The following is a 15,464-nucleotide window of genomic DNA, read 5'->3' as shown; positions in this document are numbered from 1 at the left end:
GATTTTTAAAGCGTTTATTGAGGGGCTCAGCAGCACCATATCGTCGGCATAGCTAATATTATTAACAAAACAGCCGTCCACCGAACAACCTACACCAGCACTGCTGAGCTCCTCAATCAACCCATTAACATAGAGATTAAAAAGTGTGGGTGACGTTAACCCTCCCTGTCTCACACCACACTTCATTTTATAAGGGTCTGAGTATCCCCCCGCCCATCTCACAATATTTATTTGATGGTCATACCAAAACTCAAACATATTTATTACCTCATCTGGTAAACTAGTCCCATTGCGTAACTTGTGCCATAACAACTTGTAAGATACTAGGTCAAATGCCTTCGACAAGTCCAAAAAACATGCAAAAACTGGCGTGTTCCGCTTAGTGTAATATTGAACAGTATGCTTAAGACATAGTATAGCCGATTCAGTTGAAAGTCCGGGTCGAAAACCGAACTGGGCGTCATGTAGGTTAATATGTCTATTCAGATACGTGTTAAGCACACTGTCCAATACCTTCGCCAGTATAGTTGCCAACGAGATTGGTCTATAGTTGGACTTGTCGGAGGCATCACCAGTCTTATTTTTTTATAACGGGGACCACAATGGTCTTCATGAGGTCTTCAGGTAAATAGTTATGGCGAATACAAAATGTGTAGAACATCGCAAGAACCCTGGGAAGATGAGCACCCGCATGTTGCAGATGCTCGATGCTAAGACCATCGTGTCCGGGTGACTTACCTTTCGTCATTTGTCGTACAACCTTGGATATTTCCGCTGGTGTAATTCTGATTAAGGTACCATCCACACTAGTCCCAGCACCGAGCACCGGCAGCCGCCCATCCACCTTCAGAGGTTCCACTTTGAACTGATTCCTAAAGAGATCTGCGATATCACTCGGCGCACTAACATTGTCCACACTTACTGGAAGGCTCACTTTAGGGTTCATCCTGTTTGTCGATTTCCAAAACTGTACAAAGTTTTTAGATTTATGATGTGAGGCAATAATATCCATCTTAATCTGGTCTTTCTTATTTTGACAAAACTTAAGTTTAGCTTTGAAAAGTTTTCTAGAACGGCACATCTCTTCATACAGCCGGCCTGACTTAGGCTTACCGGACCTGCACCATTCCTGAAAACATACTCTCGCCCTCTGGTGAGCCCCCCTGACATGTTTATTCCAGCCTGTGATACGACCTGCTCTGTGATGTCTTTTATTATAACTGGCAGCTGAAGCCTCTTTAAGTATCACTATAATAGACTCATACATGTTATTTATTATTATCCTATGATCAGCATTATTACAAACATTATCACAACATTGTTCTAGCTCCTTAGGAAAATCAATATATTTTAATTTACCGTTACACATGTTTCGATACTCGTTTATCTGAGGCAGCTCCCTTTCACCCCATATGATACCCCTCAGATTATCATTTTCCAGAATTCCAGTTTGAACATTATCTTTAGCTATAATTTTACTTAAATTACATACTAGTTCCAGCGGTAAGTGATCTGACCAAAACACGTCGTAGTGTATCTTGACGTCAGTAACTGTTAGTCTAGCCGCATTTGTAGTTACACAGTGGTCAAGCCACCTCGCACACCCGTGACTATCGCTGACATAAGTATACGAGTCCGCCGGCAACAGTTCAGAGTCCACTATGCACAGTTTTTGTTCACTACAGAAATTGCTCAGTTCACTATAGAAGGGCATACCGGGATGCGCATTAAAATCGCCCAACACGTATATGAGATCCACTTGTTCACTCTCTATAATCGCATATATTTCTCCTAAACATTCCGTAAACTCTACAAGGTTCTCACGTTCGTCAGTCGGCATGTAAACTGAGAAAATTATCATAGATCTGTCACTCATAGTAACTCTGATTGCTACCAGTCTAACGCTTCTACACTTTATTACTGAAACCCTGGCTGTACCTAAAGGAACTCAGGTTAGTTGCAACATAGGCACACGCTGTTTTGGTCATCCGACTCGTCTTGATGAGCACTTAGGAGAGTAGTACCCAAGATAGAGCTGATGCTGAACCCTAGTTGTACCTAGCGGAACTCAGGTTTGGTGCAACATAGGCACACGCTGTTTTGGACACCCGATTCGTCATGATGAGTATTACCCAAGATAGCTGATGCTGAACCCTGGTAGTACCTATTGGAACTCAGGTTTGGTGCAACATAGACAAACGCTGTTATGGTCATCTCTCGTCGCGTCAAACTGCTGTCAAGAAAATTTCATATCTTGCAGCAAATGGGCCGCTGCCGATCACCACTTCTCGAGTTGACTACGGATTTGCCGTGTAATAATTTTCTTGTACTTTGAACATTAATATATCCTGCTTATTAATCGAAAAATGAAATATGTACCTATACTTATGCGCCACGGCGACAATTATTCAAACTTGGATACGCGTGTGGAAATTTTGCAATTTGTTTGTTCACATGCGTTATGTCCAGGATACTTGTGTTAGTCTAAGAATAAAATAATTATCATTCAACGTTGTAGTTTTATTTTGTAACTTTTTCCTTATCCAGACTTTCTCGTCGCTCAGCGACAATATTTTTTCGAATTCCGTAGATTCATTTCCAATGTGCTCGATAGTCGTGTGAGGCACGAAATCTGTGAATTTTTTTCAAAATACAGGTAAGTAATACAGGTTGGAAACCTGGTAATGGCATTTATTTGTGTGTTTATCGTAATCACAAATATTAGTTCCTGAGTTATGTTTCCTATGTAATTTAAGTACCTATAGGTATTTATCATTATCACGCAAGCCTTATTGAAATTATTATGGGACTAGGTCGGTTTGTGTAAGATTGTCCCATAATATTTTTTATTTATTTACAATGCCAACATCGGACGTCCCCCGCTCGCACTCATTTATTGGTGCATGAGGCATGATGGATGCACTAAAATGATATTGGTATATTTTCATTTTGAAATTTATTTGATTTGTTTTGACGCATTGTTAAACACACAACGCAATCCTTCTGGTTTATAGCAAAATGTGTGCAAACAGTTTCATGACATGCATGGCCGAATTAATCTGCCGTTACTAATGAAGTCGTTTGAAAATTTTAAAATTAATGATGAACTGAAGTATTCCTTTAAGTTTTTCTTCGTTTTAGTTAGACACTCTGACGTAAGTACTTGATCTTAAAAAAAGGATAAATTTTGCTGGCATTCTTTAGTTTAATTTAATTGACGATGTATTTCGAACCTTATTACATAAGTATCCTACAATGTGAATCTGTTGTAAAAAAAATCTGTTTTCCCTTAAAACCAGTCTGAATTTCATAAGGTTTTCCGTAGCGACGTTTTATTTTGAAATTACCCTGATTCCGCCGAGCGGACGCATTGGAAATCATAATTATAAACGATAAGTAGTCATTTGCATTATAATGCAACTGGGTAATTTGGACCGCTCCCGATTAACAAATACCTTTTAGTTGGGAGTAATGTAACTGTATGGTATAATGGGTGCTAATCGTCTTGGAAGACGAAGAAATAAAGATGAGTAAACAAAATATTTTCGCCCGTTGAATAAAATGTGATCTACCAAAGGTACCGATTTTACCTGCATATATTACCGAAACATGATATTTATTGATAAAACGTAATTACGAGAGTACGAGTATATACTCGAGAGGAGATAAATCGCTAAAGTTACCATTTGTGAATTAAAGAAGCTCGACAAAGACCCAGCAACCAGCAGATATTCCAACTTTGACCACACTATAGGTACTTATCTCATGTGCAAGTAAGTACACCTGGAGAAAATTAGTTAAAAATAATTATACTAACAGGTACCTAAGGCCTAAATTAATCTTAATATAACACGAGTTTTCTTTGTAAAACTTTGCCTATCCTGTGACAAGTGCGAGTCGGACTCGTTCACCGAGGGTTCCGTACTTTTTAGTATTTGTTGTTATAGCGGCAACAGAAATACATCATCTGTCTAGCTATCACGGTTCATGACATACAGCCTGGTAACAGACAAACAGTGAAGTCTTAGTAATGAGGTCCCGTTTTTACCCTTTGGGTACGGAACCCTAAAAATCGACAAGTAAATTAACATCATCATTATAAAATCAAAGTGCAAATGAATCACTTTGTCGTGTAGTTGTGGCATGAGTAATTATTCAGACAATTAATGTGTAATAAGCTGGCATTAAATACAAGGAACTCAGATTTGTCAGGTTTGAATTCAAGGTTTGTTACCAAACATGCAAGAGCAATTAATTAATTTAATATCATACTCGGGATCCCGTTTTCCTAATTAACGTTAAGTCTTCTTTACATTTTTAATTTCCTTATCGGTAATAATTTACAGTTAAGTATATGAGGAGCTTCCGTATCTTTAAAGTACTTAAAGATTATAGAAACGACCGAGTACTGCTGCGATAAATTTTATACTTAATTATAGATTTATTTTATTCAAAAGTATTCCTTCCGTTGGATGCTTTGTTTTGGAAAAAAAATCCTATTTAAGTTTTTAGTTAATTTGGTCGCATGATGTAACATGTTACATTTCACCAAGTACCTATTACCAACTATAATATTACCTACCATTCAGTGGGAATCGTACAGGTACATAATTTAGTATTACCTAGTACATAATAAGATTATATGTTTCGTATTACTCTCCTGCCTTGTGTGTAAGTATTTAACCACTTTTATCTATTTTTAAGTCCCAACGCCATACCTCAGGTCAGATAACATCGATGATGAGTTTAATTGAATATGTCAATTGGGTTTTAAAGACACATCAACTTGATCAACCGCATTAATTGATGGACCACATCTATCGCAGCTAGCGCCACTTAACATGTTCCAGTTAATTAAACTCTTTAATTAAAAACTAAAGAGCTCAAGTTTTCTTTTGGTACAATATTGTTTGAAAAACTTTCCTTCGTTTCACGTTATAATTTCATAGAAGTTTGACAAAATCTCTGCCAACTAAAGCTTGGTTTAACTCTAACTAGTTGTTCGCCCCGAACTGAGAACTCGCGGTTCGCCAAAAAGATCAATTGAATGCAGTGCTACTTAGTAGAAAACCGCGTGGCATTTATCGCAAATTCTGTGGAGCCCTTAATTGATAAATTTAAGTCACCATAGAGATTAAAATAAACTGTATCTGTGGAAAGCCGTAATTTTTCTTGCCAAATGTCAAATACCAATATCATGTTTATTTTATTTCTTTTTTATGTTGCTAATTATTTCAAAATGGTAAATTTATAATACGATATTTTAAAGTGCAAGCCGAGCACTTTCATTTGATACCAAACTCGACCATACTTTCTTGCAAAAAGATGACCAGAATAGCAAGACCCCTCACAAATAGCTTTTTAGCCTTCTAAGCTCTTCTAGCTCAATAACCCCTTGATCCAGCATGCTCATAATTTAATGACTAAAATATAATGCCCTCAACTGCACGTTTACCCAATTTCATTTAAATTAGAACAAATTTACTTAAGTTCTTGAGTATCAAACTATCCTCTGATAGTTCAGCTTAAAAACATCGAAATGCCAGGACGTGCCCTTAGCCAGCCGCGTGTTCCAAGTCGAATGTAAGAACTTCGCTCGCTCGTTCGAAAAACGCCGAGTGCGAGTCGGACTCGCGCACGAAGGGTTTCGTACCATTACGCAAAAAGCTATCACGGTATATGAACCGCTAGACAGTTGAGAAAGGGCTGTATCTCATCAGATACAGACAGGACTTTGTCAGACAGACAGACAGACAGACAGACATACGGACAGACGGACAGTGGAGTCTTTTTAATAGGGTCCCGTTTTTAACCTTTGGGTACGGAACCCTAAAAACGTCAGTGAGCAAAAAAGTATGCACCTGTTTGGGGCTTAGCCGCTTTTAAGTTAATAAGCTCAAGATACTATCACAACAATTTCGGCAGAAGTTAGGAACCTAATGAAATGAATGAGATGCATTTATCTCGGTATGCAGTGTTATCACGGGAGTCGGCGAAGTCGCGCGGCGCTGCGGCGGCCGCAGCCCGCAGTCGCGTCGCGCGCACCGTGGCCTCCGCTCCTCTCGCGCCTCCTCCCAAACCTCTTATCAAAACATTCAGCCGCCGCTCGGGATCGATCCGCGAACGCGCTTGATAACGTGACTGTGACTCCAGTGATACCTACAGTGTTGTTGTGAAACATGTGATTGTCAATTGGGTGCCTTGGAATACGGGACGAATTTTTGACAGCTGACACTTGACTATTTTAAAGCTTCGTATGTAAGTTATGTTTACGTTTTTAACGTTAATCTGCGTAAATGTCGTTTTTAATTGGGAGTTTCCTTGATTATATGAATTTACTTTCGAAAAATACAGGCATGTAGATATCAACCCTCTTCAAAAGACTGTGGCAATTACAGGACTATAGCGTTAATATCTCATGCCAGTAAGATCCTCCTGCATGTGATTAATGAACGTCTTAACTACTTTCTAAGCCGACAGATACCCAGAGAGCAGGCAGGCTTCGTGAAGGGCAGAGGAACGCGGGAACAAATACTAAACGTTCGACAAATCATAGAGAAGAGCAGGGAATTCAACAGCCCCTTGGTTCTGTGCTTCATTGACTACAAGAAAGCCTTCGACTGCGTGCAATGGGACAAACTGTGGAATGTTCTACTCGAAATGGGAGCCCCTGAGCACCTCGTTGCTTTGATCAAGAGTCTGTACGCTGAAAACCGTTCGTTCATTAGAATAGGCACTGAATGCTCCAATATGTTCCAAACAAAAAAGGGAGTGAGACAGGGGTGCATCTTGTCTCCTGCACTTTTTAACATATATGGAGAATACATCATTCGGAAAACCATCGAAAATTGGGACAAGGGTTTCCCTATTGGTGGGAAAAGGTTATCGAATCTCCGATATGCAGACGACACCATTCTTTTGGCAACATCAATGGAAGACATGAGTGAATTATTTCAAAGACTCGAATTAGAAAGTGGCAACGTAGGTCTCGCTGTGAACAGAGCGAAAACCAGGGTGATGGTGGTGGATCGAGCCGGAAAGTTAGCAAATGTCACCTGCAACATTCCTGGCATTGATATAGTCGACCGCTATATTTACCTGGGTTCCCAAATCTGCAATGATGGCAAATGTGTGTCCGAGATAAGAAGGCGAATCGGGATGGCAAAGGATGCTATGACCCGTTTAAATAACATTTGGAAGAAAAGGGGAATTGGTATCAGAACCAAGATCAGATTGATACGAGCACTAGTATTCCCTATCTTCCTGTATGGAGTGGAAACGTGGACTATCCTGGCCAGAGAGAGAAAAAGGATTGATGCATTTGAGATGTGGTGCTGGAGACGAATGTTACGAATACCTTGGACGGCGAGACGTACTAATGCATCAATCCTAACCCAGCTCCGAGTGAAAACTCGTCTATCCACCATATGCCAACAGCGTATACTATCATATTTCGGACACACAGTGCGCAGAGGTGACGAAAGTTTGGAAAAACTGATAGTGATTGGACACACCGAAGGCAGGAGATCACGCGGTCGTTCACCAATAAGATGGACCGATCAAGTTAAAGACTCGTCATCCTCTGCTTTCTACACGGTCGTCAGAGACGCGTTGGACAGAAACCGGTGGAGACAGATCATCCGCTCCAGATGCAACCCTGATACTGACCACGATCCTCAGACATGAGGGACCGACCAAAGAGAGATATCAACCCGACTTTACCCTGAACTTTACCACAACGATCGTATTTATTTGTAACTGCCTTAAACAAAGCATATTGCTTACAAAACATAAACAACTTACATTTACGTAATATACCATCTTTTGATTCTATAGAAAAGATCTAATGTAGGTATATAACAATTTCTAACATTATAATGGTGTTTATGCCAGATACTCCAAGTTAAACATATTGAATTAAAAAACATGTGTCCGGCTTTGTATAAATAACCGTCGCACTTAGCCGTTACGTCTAATAAATCTAATAATAGATTACGAGTAAGGCAAAACAGATTTTAACTTTGACGGAGTCGGAGTGTAAAACAGACATATTCAAAAGGCGCGTGTATTTTTACTCTCGCGCTCGTTCGAGCGTCAAAGAGTTGCCGGAACACGAGAATATTTCCGATCATTTAATTAAACAAAAATAAATTGAACTGTATTTTTATTAGTAATTTAACCTTACTAAGCTAGGTATATTAACAACAGAATATTCAATAACAAAAAGTTACAGTACTTCACGCACAAGTGCACAATAGTATTAACCGTACAATAATAGAGCTCGTATAAAAGTCGTTAAGTACTATATTGAGTCTTGATTACGAGCCCGGTCGAGAGCTAGCAATTTTTAATATACCAACAATATTTTATGCGACATCTCGTAGGTCCACTTCATCGACGATAGGTTCCAATTAATAATATAAGGGAAGTAAATTTTTAAAGCCCGAGGGCTGGCGAGAAATTGTTTTAAAACTCAATTGGTCACAACTTTTCAGAAGCATTAATTATGTATTGAGACGGAATTATGAACCATTGTTACATCGACAAAGTTCTGCCCTGTTTAATTTCTCTAAAATTTACGCCCTAGTTTATTTGTGTACTTAAGTATATTTTTTACAATAAAGTTTAATTTCCTATAATAATAAATACTACGAGTAAACAATAAGTTGTAATGAAATCTGCACGTGCATAATGAGCCTCCAGTAAGTAAACGATATCGTGAGCGCATCAGTGATTGCTGTAGTCACTAGCACTTCACGAGGAGCCCTAACGACCGTGCACTATAGCTTCTGCTTTCATGATAAACACGGTAATACCAGTGATTATCGTAGAAAGCCGCGAGTGCACTCAATGTGCGGGTTTTTTACTTAACCATAGATGCGTCCGCATCAAGAAAATGCAAATGATAGATGCGCTCCCGTTACGGAATCATGTAGATTTTATTTTCGATAGCAAACTCATCTATGTAAACAAAAACTTGTGTATTTATAAAATAACTAGTTTACATAGGTACATGCAATCGCTGTCGCTCTAACAAATGTTTTACGACCGTAGGAAATCCTGCAGGAAGTTGAAATTTCCTAAACTCATTCAGATTACGAATTTGTTAGGCTTCCCTTATCTATGCGCGTTTAATTACTGTATCCGACATTTCCATTATTTATATATGTATAGAACGCAATACTAAGTATGTTTGAGCTATCCGCACATTACGATGTTAAGATAGGAGCTCATTGAGGGGAGCCCGATCAGTTCGCACACGATTGGTATTCTGATCGTTTAACGAGCATTTGCCTCCGACAAACCATTATAAGTAAGTAAAACTCCATCCATGTAAGTAATTTTTTTATGAATCTCATGATCACACTTAAGCTGGATAGCGTAAGACAAAATGTTAGGTAAGTTATGGGAATAAGTCAGCAGCGCACACGCATATGTGACCTGAATGCGGCGCGATCCTCGGCCCATGAATTAATCTGGACAATTCATCAACGCGGCCTGCTTAATTAAACTGAGTCGGGACATTCTCCCGCGTTCATCCCGCAGCGCCTTAACGACAAAAACGACGCTACTTTAGTACTCTCTGGCCACAGGACAAATTAAACTCTTAAAAACCCGTTACAAGTCCATAAACTACCTGAGTGTTTTGATACCGCATTGGCACGTAATTTTTTCAATAATGAGTACAAATAACTCCCAATATACCTATAGACCAATTAAAGTTGATAACATTGTTTTGAAAATGGCATATTATTTAGTAGTGTCACTGGAAAACTGCCAACGCTGTTTGAAAAAAGGTTCGGTCATACATTATACATAATGCATATTAAAGCAGTCATTAGTGTGGAAAACAAGTTATATGATAGAAACGAGAATAGCGACTATAACACAGGTTGCATGATACCATCTTATAAAATCAATAAAATGTCAAAAAACTATACATAAGGCGATTATCACACCATCAATGTCATAACCGCCCATTTGCGCTCCAGACGTTCACCTATAACTACACCTATTTTAGTTGAATTAGTAATCATTACAGAAACTCTTCGTGACCATTACAGCAACTTATAGATGTAACTAACGTATCGGGTCAGCTCATTCGTAATTATTTCTTTTGCTATTAAGAGCGCTATTACATTTCGGCGTTGAGCGAGTTTAGGTATTTTACGCGCTGCGGCAGGCCGTGCGAGCTCAGTACGCCGATCCCTTCTACCACACTCGCACTACAATGATGGATTAAACATTCTTGATCCTTCGCGAAGCATATTGAAATAAACCATAACAAAACTAACTGTACTTAACTTTTAAAGTTCTAAAACTGTTATTTGGTAAGTACGAAAATACTAAATGCAGTGCAAATGTACATAGGGGCTGTTCATAAATTACGATTTTTGACCCCCCCTACCCCTCAAATCATCCAAAAATCAAGCTTCGGATGAATCTGTTTCCTCCTACGTCATGTTACCATCATCCGATGTCCAGACCCCCCCCCCCCCCCCACTCCTCCCATTTGAAACGACGTAATTTATGAATAGCCCCATACTCGTACTTATGAAGGTATATTACTCGAAAGAAATTATAGGTACCTACTCGCTTATTTACATGTTTCGTCATTGCATTTGGTACCTATAGGTTGTAAAGTTTGTATCAACGAGGGCTTAAAAACGAACTGGTACTGAGGATCTGATGATGATTAAGGTGGTCACGGATACCAATCAACCATGTAGTAACATGATTAGGCTCGTTTGATTCGTCTCAACAAGATCTTTGACACTGAAGATACACAGGGTCTGATGATGGAGCTGGAAGGTGGCCACGGGTACCAGTCTATCATGTAACTAAACAACTTCGTGTTTGGGCTCGTTTGATTCGTCTCAACAAGATCTTTGACACAAGACAGTACTCAGGGTCTGATGATGGAGCTGGAAGGTACCATTACCAATCAACCATGCAACTAAACAACATCGTGTTTAGGATCGTTTGATTCGTCTCAACAAGATCTTTGAAACTAGGTGATACTCAGAGTCTGATGATGGAGCTGGAAGGTGGTCACCGGTACCAATCAACCATGCAACTAAACCACTTCGTGTTTAGGCTCGTTTTATTCGTTTCAACAAGATCTTTGACACAAGATAGTACTCATGCAGGGTCTGATGTTGGAGCCGGAAGGTGGTCACCGGTACCAATCAACCATGCAACTAAACCATTTCGTGTTTAGGCACGTTTTATTCATCTCAACAAGATCTTTGACACAAGGTAGTACTCAGGGTCTGATGATGGAGCGCGAAGGTGGCGACGGGTACCTGTCAATCATCATCAGCTCCATCATCAGACCCTGAGTAGTATCTTGTCTCAAACATCTTATTGCGAGGAATCAAACGAGCCCAAACACGAAGTGGTTCAGTTACATGGTAGACTGGTACCCGTGGCCACAGTCCAGCTCCATCATCAGACCCTGAGTACTAACTTGTGTCAAAGATCTTGTTGAGACGAATCAAACGAGCCTAAACACGAAGTGGTTTAGTTGCATGGTTGATTGGTACCGGTGACCACCTTCCGGCTCCATCATCAGACCCTGAGTATTATCTTGTGCCAAAGATCTTGTTGAGACGAATCAAACGAGCCCAAACACGAAGTGGTTTAGTTGCATGGTTGATTGGTACCGGTGACCACCTTCCGGCTCCATCATCAGACCCTGAGTACTATCTTAAGTCAAAGATCTTGTTGAGACGAATAAAACGAGCCTAAACACGAAGTGGTTTAGTTGCATTGTTGATTGGTACTGGTGACCACCTTCCGGCTCCATCATCAGACCCTGAGTACTATCTTAAGTCAAAGATCTTGTTGAGCCGAATCAAACGAGCCCAAACACGAAGTGGTTTAGTTGCATGGTTGATTGGTACCGGTGACCACCTTCCGGCTCCATCATCAGACCCTGAGTACTATCTTGTGTCAAAGATCTTGTTGAGATGAATAAAACGAGCCTAAACACGAAGTGGTTTAGTTGCATGGTTGATTGGTACCGGTGACCACCTTCCGGCTCCATCATCAGACCCTGAGTACTATCTTGAGTCAAATAAATACATATAGAATGTCAGGTCGTTTCAAATATTTTTAATCCTGTCCGGTAGTTTATTAAACTGTACCATTATAAATTATAATACTATAAAAACAGTGCTAGGATCAAAGTCTCTCGTTGCGGTTTACACGCACACAGTATAGCGTTTTACACGGCGCCCGCCGCACACAATGATAAAAAACCTCGTCGTCGCCGTTGAAAATGTGCGGAGTCGACCGACACACGTCCTGCCTCTACAAGCTCTGCCGCGGCACTGAGCTGTAGAGATGGGTAACTCAGGAGTGATAGATAAAAAAGATATATATCTTTCTCGTTTCATGAATCACTCTTCTTGTCTTTACGAATCCGAATGTATCAGTATATCCGTACCGCTCACTCCCTCGGCAACGATTTACTAAAGCGAAAGCGATGACTCGGTCGCGCGTCGACCGAAGTAACACGAACGAGCGACAGCGGTCGTTCAGGCGGATTCGGACGCGTCATTCGCTATTCCGCGGGAACGAGAAGTAGATAGTATAGTATTTCTCGCTCGCGCAGGACGCAATGCAAATTGCAATGATGAGTTCTGTTATTAATTCGGTTAATGAGTTAAATTGCATTGCATTGAATAAAATGTAAACAAAAAGCAATAAGGTATTTAATTAGGAAAATATATTCTTGCGCATGACAATACGAACCAAATCAAGCTTCCTTGTGAATGTACCAATCTATATCCATCATGATACAAAATTAAAATGAAAATGTCGCCACGTTATAATAACAATTCTGTCTCTCTCTCATTCATAAGATGACGCAAAGTCAGTAAGTGTCGATACAGTTACGAGCGGGACAACTGATACACACGGATATAAAGATATAAAAGAGTGATACATATCCCAGTGGTAAAAAGATATATATCAATCTTTTCCCTCTACTGACACATTTCGCCCATCTCTACTGAGCTGGCGCAGCGCGCGTCATCGGTAATATAGAGTAGTTTTCAAAAAATTGCCAAAAAATTATAGTAGAATTTCATAAACACTAATGTATACCAACAGTATAAGCAAACGTTGCAGATTGCTTGAGTATGAAAATGACTTCGATATTAAGTAGATTTTCGTAGGAATTGACACTTGTTTCGGAGAGAAAATCGAGTTCGTTTTACTTTGATTTTCTCTTTCTCAAAGGTATGTAGGAAAAATATAGTTTGATATGCCTAAAGTACAGGGTATTAGTAATACAAAATAGCCAGGTTTAGCAGAGTAAAATTCTCAACATTTCCAAATAAGAGCTCGCCATTCAGTGCTTCACGGGGTTTTTCGGAAACGACCATCAGAAAAAAAATCATTACTAATTTAATAAGTCCTTTTTCTAATATTTACAACGATATTTATAAAGATAAGAAGACGCTTTTACTGGAACAAGTACTCATTGTTTCTAATAATGAGCGCAAAGTCCTGAATTTCGTCGACTAGTATCATCAATTTTGCATTATTTCGACTTTTCTTGTAAGAGCGCTCTTAACATAACAGTATGGGTACAGATAAGGCTGTATTATTTAATAACTCGCCATTAACGCCTACCAGTAGTCCACACGCACAAGCTAATTTGCATTGTTAGGTACCTATTATATCTTGCACGTAGACGTAGTTCTTGTAAATATTCTGATGCAAGGCACAAGGGAGAAACGATAATTGCTGGCCAGTCTACAAGTTTGGTGTACCCTTATTTTACCGCCAAAATTTTTGCAGAATTTTGTTATACAGAAAATTATTCATAGAATAATCGAATCGCACATTTTTGTTACAATTAATTCTGTTTCTTCGATTATTTCAAAGAAACATATTTTGTAACTTGAGTTAAATTCAGAATATATATAAACATTTTTAAATAAAATAAAAGACTGACTGTAGAATTATTATTCATTGGATATTATTTGTGCCACACTACAGTTCACAGAATATTAATTTCAAAAATTATTATTTTACTAAATTACCTTTCACATACTCGTAGTATTCATTGAAATTGCTAATAAAGGAGTTTAGGTTACTTCAGAGCTGCAACCCCCAAGAAAACGAACTGTTGCCTGAAAAGCGGGTTAGGTTAGGTTATATTATCGTAACAACTATAGTTATAGTTATACAATGTATAGTTCTTTAATATGTAACATTCAATCAATACATATTTGTATTTGATGTAGGTAGTAAATGTGAAAAGGTTTGACAGTGGGTCACAAGTCCAGTTTTACGATAGTAAATATTGGTTAGAAATGGTGTTGAAAGTGTATATGCTTGAAGCGTTTGTGTACGTTCTTGTAAAATTTTCAGTGTTTACATTTCATTCAAACTAATTATGTTCATATTTAATAGGTTATTAACATACGCAAAATTATCACTTCCTACAAATGAGTCGTTAGAAAGAACTTCCTGCAGTTAATCCTGCTACTCGTAATGTAAGCTAATTTTATAATATTAGGCCCCGAGCCTCCTTTGATGATATATTTATTGAAATGTATTCTGACTAAAAAGTCAAAGTCGTTTCCTGAGTCCGCTATTACGCAATAAGTGACGATTCTTGGAGATATCTTGAGATGAAATTTAAAAAATACAAATTGTGGGTGTCAGACTGGTTTGGCGTAACTCCGGAAGCGGACAGGTTTTACGGAGGCGAGATGCAAGTCTATTAATCTGTTTTTTTTTTTAATTTTCGGTTAGGCCGGTGATATTACGAGTAGGGGCCCGATTCGCAGTTTGAAATAGACATCTATTAGACATCTTTTAGACATCACCAAGATACGATAACGATATGTTTAAGATCTAACCTGTCAAATTTGACATTTGCGCGATTCTGGAGATACTGTTGAACGATTTCCACAGGATATGACTTAGAGATCCAATTCACATCTATTAGATATCTTACTCTATCTAACGTAAAAGTGACATTGGTTGTCCGAATTGCGCTGCAAAAGAGAACTAGTTGATATCTAAACTATAACGCATCTAGTACGTATCGTCTCTTGTGAATATCTTGAAGTTCGAATACGGCAATAGTTGATTCACAAGAGCGGAGGACGATTGAGCGCCGGGTTTGTCGCTCAATCCTCGCCCTCCGTTGGATTGGATTGAATTGTGGGTCAATTATGGAGAAAAATAAATATTATCATGTTTGTCATTTGTGATTTAAATTTCTCCCTACGTATTTTGCAAAATATTATTAATCGTACGGAATTTCGATCTATTTATGTCTTGAGCTTGGTGGTTTACTTCGATGAGCCTTCTCTATAAGCAATCGATAGCATTCCTGACGTGATACTCGTACAGCATTACAATCACGTTTTCGTCGATACAAACGCTCTTATAAATCGAAATAGGAGTGCTCCTAAATCGTCTCTACCGTATTTAGT

At 39.0% G+C, this 15,464-nt stretch overlaps 1 protein-coding gene and 1 long non-coding RNA gene across 2 annotated transcripts in view; both read left to right on the top strand.

Moving 5' to 3' along the window:
* LOC134789872 (uncharacterized) overlaps positions 1-15,464 on the top strand; it is a 117,776-nt gene that overhangs the window by 67,423 nt on the left and 34,889 nt on the right. The gene's annotated exons all lie outside the window — the stretch shown is intronic.
* Positions 5,959-15,464, top strand: part of LOC134789862 (uncharacterized) — a 44,395-nt gene continuing 34,889 nt past the window's right edge. Inside the window, exon 1 of the mRNA XM_063760533.1 lies at positions 5,959-6,262. The gene's annotated coding sequence lies outside the window, so the exon portion shown is untranslated. The remainder of the gene's footprint in view (positions 6,263-15,464) is intronic.

The sequence above is a fragment of the Cydia splendana genome, chromosome 4, assembly GCF_910591565.1.
Source record: "Cydia splendana chromosome 4, ilCydSple1.2, whole genome shotgun sequence".
Classification (NCBI taxonomy): Eukaryota; Metazoa; Arthropoda; class Insecta; order Lepidoptera; family Tortricidae; genus Cydia; species Cydia splendana.
Note: the sequence above shows the minus strand (reverse complement) of the source record. Positions and strands in the feature narration are given on the sequence as shown.